Source organism: Lucilia cuprina, chromosome 2, assembly GCF_022045245.1.
Source record: "Lucilia cuprina isolate Lc7/37 chromosome 2, ASM2204524v1, whole genome shotgun sequence".
Lineage (NCBI taxonomy): Eukaryota > Metazoa > Arthropoda > Insecta > Diptera > Calliphoridae > Lucilia > Lucilia cuprina.
In genome coordinates this window covers 65,219,600-65,226,834 of record NC_060950.1, presented here as the reverse complement: position 1 = coordinate 65,226,834, position 7,235 = coordinate 65,219,600, and the positions used below count along the sequence as shown (strand labels likewise).

The following is a 7,235-nucleotide window of genomic DNA, read 5'->3' as shown; positions in this document are numbered from 1 at the left end:
ACCTTGTATGGGAGCTATGACCAATTATGGACCAATCCAAAAAAGATTTAGTTTTAATATTTCTGTATATAAGAGCAATACTTGTACCAAATTTTATATCGATATCTTATTTAAGTAATGGGTTATGTGCGTTTAAGTGATTTTCGGGATGGGACCTTGTATGGGAGCTATGACCAAATATGGACCGATCGAAAAAAATCTTCAATTGTATTATATTTGTATATAAGAGCAATACTTGTACCAAATTTTATATCGATATCTTAGTTTAGTAATGGGTTATGTGCGTTTAAGTGATTTTCGGGAGGGGACCTTGTATGGGAGCTATGACCAATTATGGACCGATCCAAAAAAAACTTTCATTGTAATATTTCTGTATATAAGGTCATTATTTGTACCAAATTTTATATCGATATCTTAATTTAGTAATGAGTTATGCGCGTTTAAGTGATTTTCGGGAGGGGACCTTGTATGGGAGCTATGACCAATTATGGACCGATCCAAAAAAGATTTAATTTTAATATTTCTGTATATAAGAGCAATACTTGTGCCAAATTTTATATCGATATCTTATTTAAATAAAGGGCGTTTAAGTGATTTTCGGGAGGGGACCTTGTATGGGAGCTATGCCCAAATATGGACCGATCGAAAAAAATCTTCAATTGTATTATATTTGTATATAAGAGCAATACTTGTACCAAATTTTATATCGATATCTTAGTTTAGTAATGGGTTATGTGCGTTTAAGTGATTTTCGGGAGGGGACCTTTTATGGGAGCTATGACCAATTATGGACCGATCCAAAAAAAACTTTCATTGTAATATTTCTGTATATAACATCATTATTTGTACCAAATTTTATATCGATATCTTAATTTAGTAATGAGTTATGCGCGTTTAAGTGATTTTCGGGAGGGGACCTTCTATGGGAGCTTTGACCAAATATGGACCGATCCAAAAAATCTTTTATTGTAATGTTTATGTATATAAAAGCAATACTTATACCAAATTTTATATCGATATCTTGATTTAATAAAGAGTTATGCGCGTTTAAGTGATTTTCGGAAGGGGACCTTGTATGGGAGCTATTACCAAATATGGACCGATCCAAAAAATCTTTCATTGTAATATTTCTGTATATAGGAGCAATACTTGTACCAAATTTTATAACGATATCTTAATTTAGTAATGAGTTATGCGGGTTTAACTGATTTTCGGGAGGGGACCTTGTATGGGAGCTATAACCAATTATGGACCGATCCAAAAAAGCTTTCATTGTAATATTTCTGTATATAAAAGCAATACTTATACCAAATTTTATATCGATATCTTAATTTAGTAATGAGTTGTGCACGTTTAAGTGATTTTCGAAAGGGGACCTTGTATGGGAGCTATGACCAATTATGGACCCACCAAAAAAAGTTTTCCTCTAGATAAATTCTATTGTCAAAAGATTTCAATTTCTAAAATTTTGTGAAAATATCGGCATTACGACGGAAGTTATTAACAAAAAACCAAATTTCCGGGAATTTGTACTTTTGTATGGGAGGTATATGAAGTTGTGGACCGATTCTGACGATTTTACGCATAGGTTAAGCTCTTGTGTGGAAACGAATGTATGTCAATTTTTATGGAATTATCTTGCATAGTTTTCGAGAAAATTACATCAGAATGTGTAAAAAATGCCTATTTTTTTCGAGGTTGTTTCAAATTTTGATTCATAACTTTTCCCGATGTGAACCGATTTTGCCCATTTTCAATACCAAACAACTTAGGAAAACAAAGAACATTTTGGGTGAATTTGGTTAAATTCTATTGCTTCGTTTTATCGTGAGCGTGTTTTACACAGACAGACGGACAGACGGACAGACGGACAGACGGACAGACGGACATAGCTAGATCGACTCAGAATTTGATAAGGACCCAGAATATATATACTTTGTTGGGTCTCAGATGAATATTTCTTGGTGTTACACACGGAATGACAAAGTTATATATACCCTCTATCACCACTGATGGTGGTGGAGGGTATAAAAATATTTTCTTTTAAGTTAACAAAAAAAGAAACGGAAAAAATACATCGATATAAACTTAATTGATAAAAGTGTGTGTAAAGAATGGCAAGTAAAAAAACAATTCAAGTGATTTTTTTTTCTTTTTTTTTTTTGAGAAAAATTCCTAAACACTTTAAAATAAGTTTGTTTTTAAAGCTGCAAAAAATGGACCACACTTAAAGTTTGCACTTTAGAAAAAACTTAAAATTAAATCGCAAAAACATTTACACCGTTAAACAGATTTCTACTTAGGTTAAGTCCTAATATTTCAATTTTGTGATGATATTTTTTTATTATACTCAAAAACTGAATAAAACATAAAATTTTTATTATTATTATTATTTTGTTTTAAATTTAAAGATAACAAAACAGCAACAAGAATTTCTTAATAGGGCAAGAGTTGTAGTAGTTCTCCCGCAATGTTTTTATAATTATCTATTTTGCTGTGTAAAACCGCAAAGCAAATCTATAGTTAAGCGCATATTTAGTGCGTGTTGGGAGAATGCAAAGAACAAGTGTTTGTCTGTAAGTTCTTGCTGAATACTATGTACACATACACATGAGTGTGTAACACATATGTATGTTTATGAGAACACAACAAGGAGAATTTTAATTTCAAAATTCAAACACAGACGGCCAATGAGTGTGTAACTTACACATGAGAGAAACAAATAATTTTGAATTAAAATTCGTTATCAAAATAATTTGTTTTTAAAGAATATTAGGGAGGTACTTTTTTTAAATAGAATGATCAGTGGCATATATACAACAATGCGAGGGCTCAAAACATATTTTAATAAATCAACTTGAACTGAACTAGAACTGAACTATAACTGAACTAGAACTGAACTAGAACTGAACTAGAACTGAACTAGAACTGAACTAGAACTGAACTAGAACTGAACTAGAACTGAACTAGAACTGAACTAGAACTGAACTAGAACTGAACTAGAACCAGAACTGAACTAGAACTGAACTAGAACTGAACTAGAACTGAACTAGAACTGAACTAGAACTGAACTAGAATTGAATTAAAACTGAACAGTAGGGTATTATAAAGGTCTCGTGCGTTCGACTTTATGTACTTAGTTTTTCATTTTACTCTCAAGTGGAATTCTTTGCCAAATGGTGTGTATTTTCTGTAAGTGGGTTGGATTTAAATGCATTTTATAAAGATTATTTTTAATGTTCATAGTGTTAAAAATAAATATCTAAGACTTTCTAAATAATTATGATTTGAAGATATCTCTATGTGTGAGTAGAAATTGAAAATTTATAAAAGAAAAAAATGGTAGACAAGATGGTAACAGAAATAAATTGATTTCTGCAAATCTAGTGGATTTTTCTAATAAAATAGTTATTTAAGAACTGTAGAAAGTTTTATTGTATTAAAAATAGAGGTCATATTTTTAAAGCTGAACAGGCATAGAATGGAAAATGTTATTAATTCGAAGAATAATTATACATTAACTCCTTAAACCAAGTAGTTATGTTTTGTGAAATAAAATTGAAAATATTTTTAGTTTAATTGTTTATCCGCAAGAAACCCAAACTCGTTATCTATTTCCTTGTACAACCATCTGATAACTATTTGTATATAAAATATTTTGCAAAATAATATTTATTTTTTTATCTATTTTTATCCTAACAAATCATTTGTACTGTACAACTTAATGAACCAAAACTACAACAAATAAAAATCACATCATTTATTTCTCTAAATACAATTCAGCTCCCAGTGGACCACTTTCAATTGTATTAAATATTTGGTTGCAAAAAATAAGAAAACTTGTCTCAAAATTCATAATAAATAGACTAAAACACATTTCTGTTGTTGTTGATGTGGCTTTTCATACCAGTTAGTAGTCAAAATATATTTCAATTTCTAACTGGAGTTCTGACTCAAGCTGTTACAATCACATAATATGTATTTTTTAAAGAACCCAACGGAATTTTGAACTTTTTGTAGAACATGTTAAAAAATAAGAACGGAAAGTTGGTTTACAATGAGCAGACGAAGTCCACCAATAGCTATGAGTCAAATTTGAGACATTCTCTCTATCTCTCTCGATCAGATTATCCAATAATCTCTTGATTAATGTTTCTCTCGTTAAGTAGTGGGTACTTACTCAATTGATCGTATCCAGTTCATCGATATATAACGATCAACGATCAGTTGAAAGATTTTTGCCTTTATCATAAGTTTGTCTCAACTGATAGTTTATAGTTGATCTATAGATCACTGGTTGCGTTTATCTGTTGAATAGTCGATTATAATAGGAACTTACCGATCTATAGAGCACTGATCGTTAAAATTTAGATGGACTGATCAAGTGGTTAATTAGGTCAAGTGCATGACACTGATCAAAATATAAACTTATCACGTAATGTTGAGTGAGCAACACAATACTTAAAGTAAAGTAGAGAAAGATCAATTGACAGATCATCTAGAGAGAGAGAGAAAAAGACTCTCATGATCTGTCAATCAATTGATCTTCCTTAACTTTACTTTAAGTAGTGTGTTGCTCACTCAACTGATCGTATACAATTGATCTATACATCACGTGATCAGTCCATCTCTGTCTTAACGATCAGTTGAAAGACCACCTTATCGGTCATTCTCTCTCTTAAAGATCAGATGATGTGACAATCAATAGATCTTTCTCTACTTTACTTTAAGTAGTGAATGCCTCAACTGATCGCATACAGTTGATCTATACACTCCATTATAAGTTTTTCTCTTGATCAGTCTGTCGTGCACTTGACCTAATTGATCGATATAGTTTATAACGATCTCTTGTCTAAAATGATAGTTTAGAGTTGATCTATACATCACATGATAAGTTTATTATATGATCAGTGAATCGTAATCATAACTTAACGATCAGTTGACTAATAGACCACGTCCTCAGTCTAGTTATCTCTTTACGGTCAAATAATACCTTTTATCGTAAACAATTGATATTTACATCACTTTCTTTTGATTGGTCTATATATCTCTTAACGATCATTTGATAGATTTTTGTTTATAACAATCTCTTGTCTTAAATGATCGTTTAGAGTTGATCTATACATAACTTTATAGTTTTTTTCTGTGATCAGTGGATGGAAATCTTAGTTTAACATTTGTAGATCATATTATCGGTCTCCTATCTCTTTACGATCAATTAATCCCTTCATCAGTTTATCCTTCTCCACTTTACTTAAAAGATTGAGTAGCTAAATCAACTGATCCTTTTCTGTTGATCTATACATCACTTTGACAAGTTGATCTTTTCATCGGTTTATTTGAACCATGGATCACTTGTTCAATATATTTTTCGCTCTTAGCGATCAGTTTATGAATGGATCAATTCATAAGGCTCTCTTCTATACGTTGTTTATGTTATGTGCTTATCAGTTGTTGCCTTTAAAACTGCAGGGTATTTAAAGTGAGATAGTGGTAAAAAAATGAGAGTAATAATTGTGCACTAATACTACTGCAAGTACAATATGAATTGTGTTAAATTTGTATAGAGTTTGTATGTGATTGCACAAGGAGAAAAGCATGCCCGGTAGATCGGAGTGAAACAAAAGTACAGTGTTATCAATCTTAGGCTACTTAGGGATAGTAGAGAGGATATTAACTTGCACTATAAGAATGTTATCAATCAAACTGTTAAAATTGTGGAAATTCTGATATATTGTTCACTAACAGAACTGCTGGGTACATTGCACACTCTTCTAATGTCATTGAGCTTTAGTACCAAGAGTTCCTTAAAAGAAAAAAAATATATAAAGCAAACAATTTTAAATTTATTTTACTTTGCTCCACTGTCCAACATATTCAAAAAATATACTTTTTAAATTGCAAAAATTAAAGCATAAGCTAAGGAGTGTACAAACACAAGTATAGTCTGCTCCACATACTTTCATTTATTATTGCCATTCTTGCTATACAGTTTCGCACACAGGAAATTCACAAAATGAAGCACATTTTTGTGCCAATGTAAACAGGATAATTATGAACATGTTAAGTGATGTTTATAAAATACATTTCACATTCATTTCACCAGCTCAAATAATAAAATAAAAATAAACGAGAGAAAATTTATCTAAAAAGAAAAAAAAGAACAGCAAATGCTTGTCTGTGGGGAAACCAGATTGAGGGTGCGTTACAGAGTTAAAAAAAAAACTTTACCAGAGCTTAAGTTTAAATAAATGTTGTGTGGGATTTAGTGCGTAAAATAAATAGTTACAATGATTATTAAGGGATTATCAAAGGAAATTGAAAAAAAAGAACTAGATAAAGATTCATTGAACAATTATTTGTTACGACATAGAACAAGTTAATAAATTTAGTTGTTTCAAAACGAGGTCAATTGGACATCGCATCATGATTTAATGAGAGAAATGCTAACATGTTTACAATAAAAATTTTAAGAAATAATTTAAAAAATTAATATTTTGATTAAAAAATGTCTAAGTTCAGAACTTTACAAGTCAATTTACAAGATTAGCGACTGAACTATTGCAAACATACATACATATGAATTGCAATGGCCTAGGCCTTTAAAAAGACTGCAGATTAAAATATTGATAATCGGACTATTGAAAGGACTATTGACTTGTACTTTGTAACCGCTATGGACAATACTGTTGACTCGACTATTAATAATAAACTGGATAACACTATTGGAAAGATCATTGATCAGATCATTGATTAGACTATTGACTAATCTATTGACCAGACTATTGACTAGACTACTGTGTAAGTTATTGACAGGACTACTTACAAGGACATTGACTGGTAGATCTATATAATAGATTAGTGATTAAAATTAGACCGTTAAATAACTACTTTGTTGACTACACTTTAAACTAGGACATAGACTAAGCTAATGATAAGATTATTGACGGACCACTATGACAAGCAACTAGGCTACAGACGAGCTTTAAGTAAACGAATGTTCAGACTATGTCAGTACTAAGTATGACTAAACTTTTGCCATATCTATAATATGACTAGACTATGACTAGACTATGACTAGACTATGACTAGACTATGACAAGACTATGACAAGACTATGACTAGAGTATGACTAGACTATGACTAGACTTTGACTAGACTATGACTAGACTATGACTAGACTATGACTAGACTATGACTAGACTATGACTAGACTATGACTAGACTATGACTAG

General features: G+C 30.9%; 1 protein-coding gene across 1 annotated transcript in view; it reads left to right on the top strand.

Moving 5' to 3' along the window:
* The window catches only part of LOC111688474, a 22,161-nt gene that overhangs the window by 9,006 nt on the left and 5,920 nt on the right, over window positions 1–7,235 (top strand). The window lies entirely within an intron of this gene.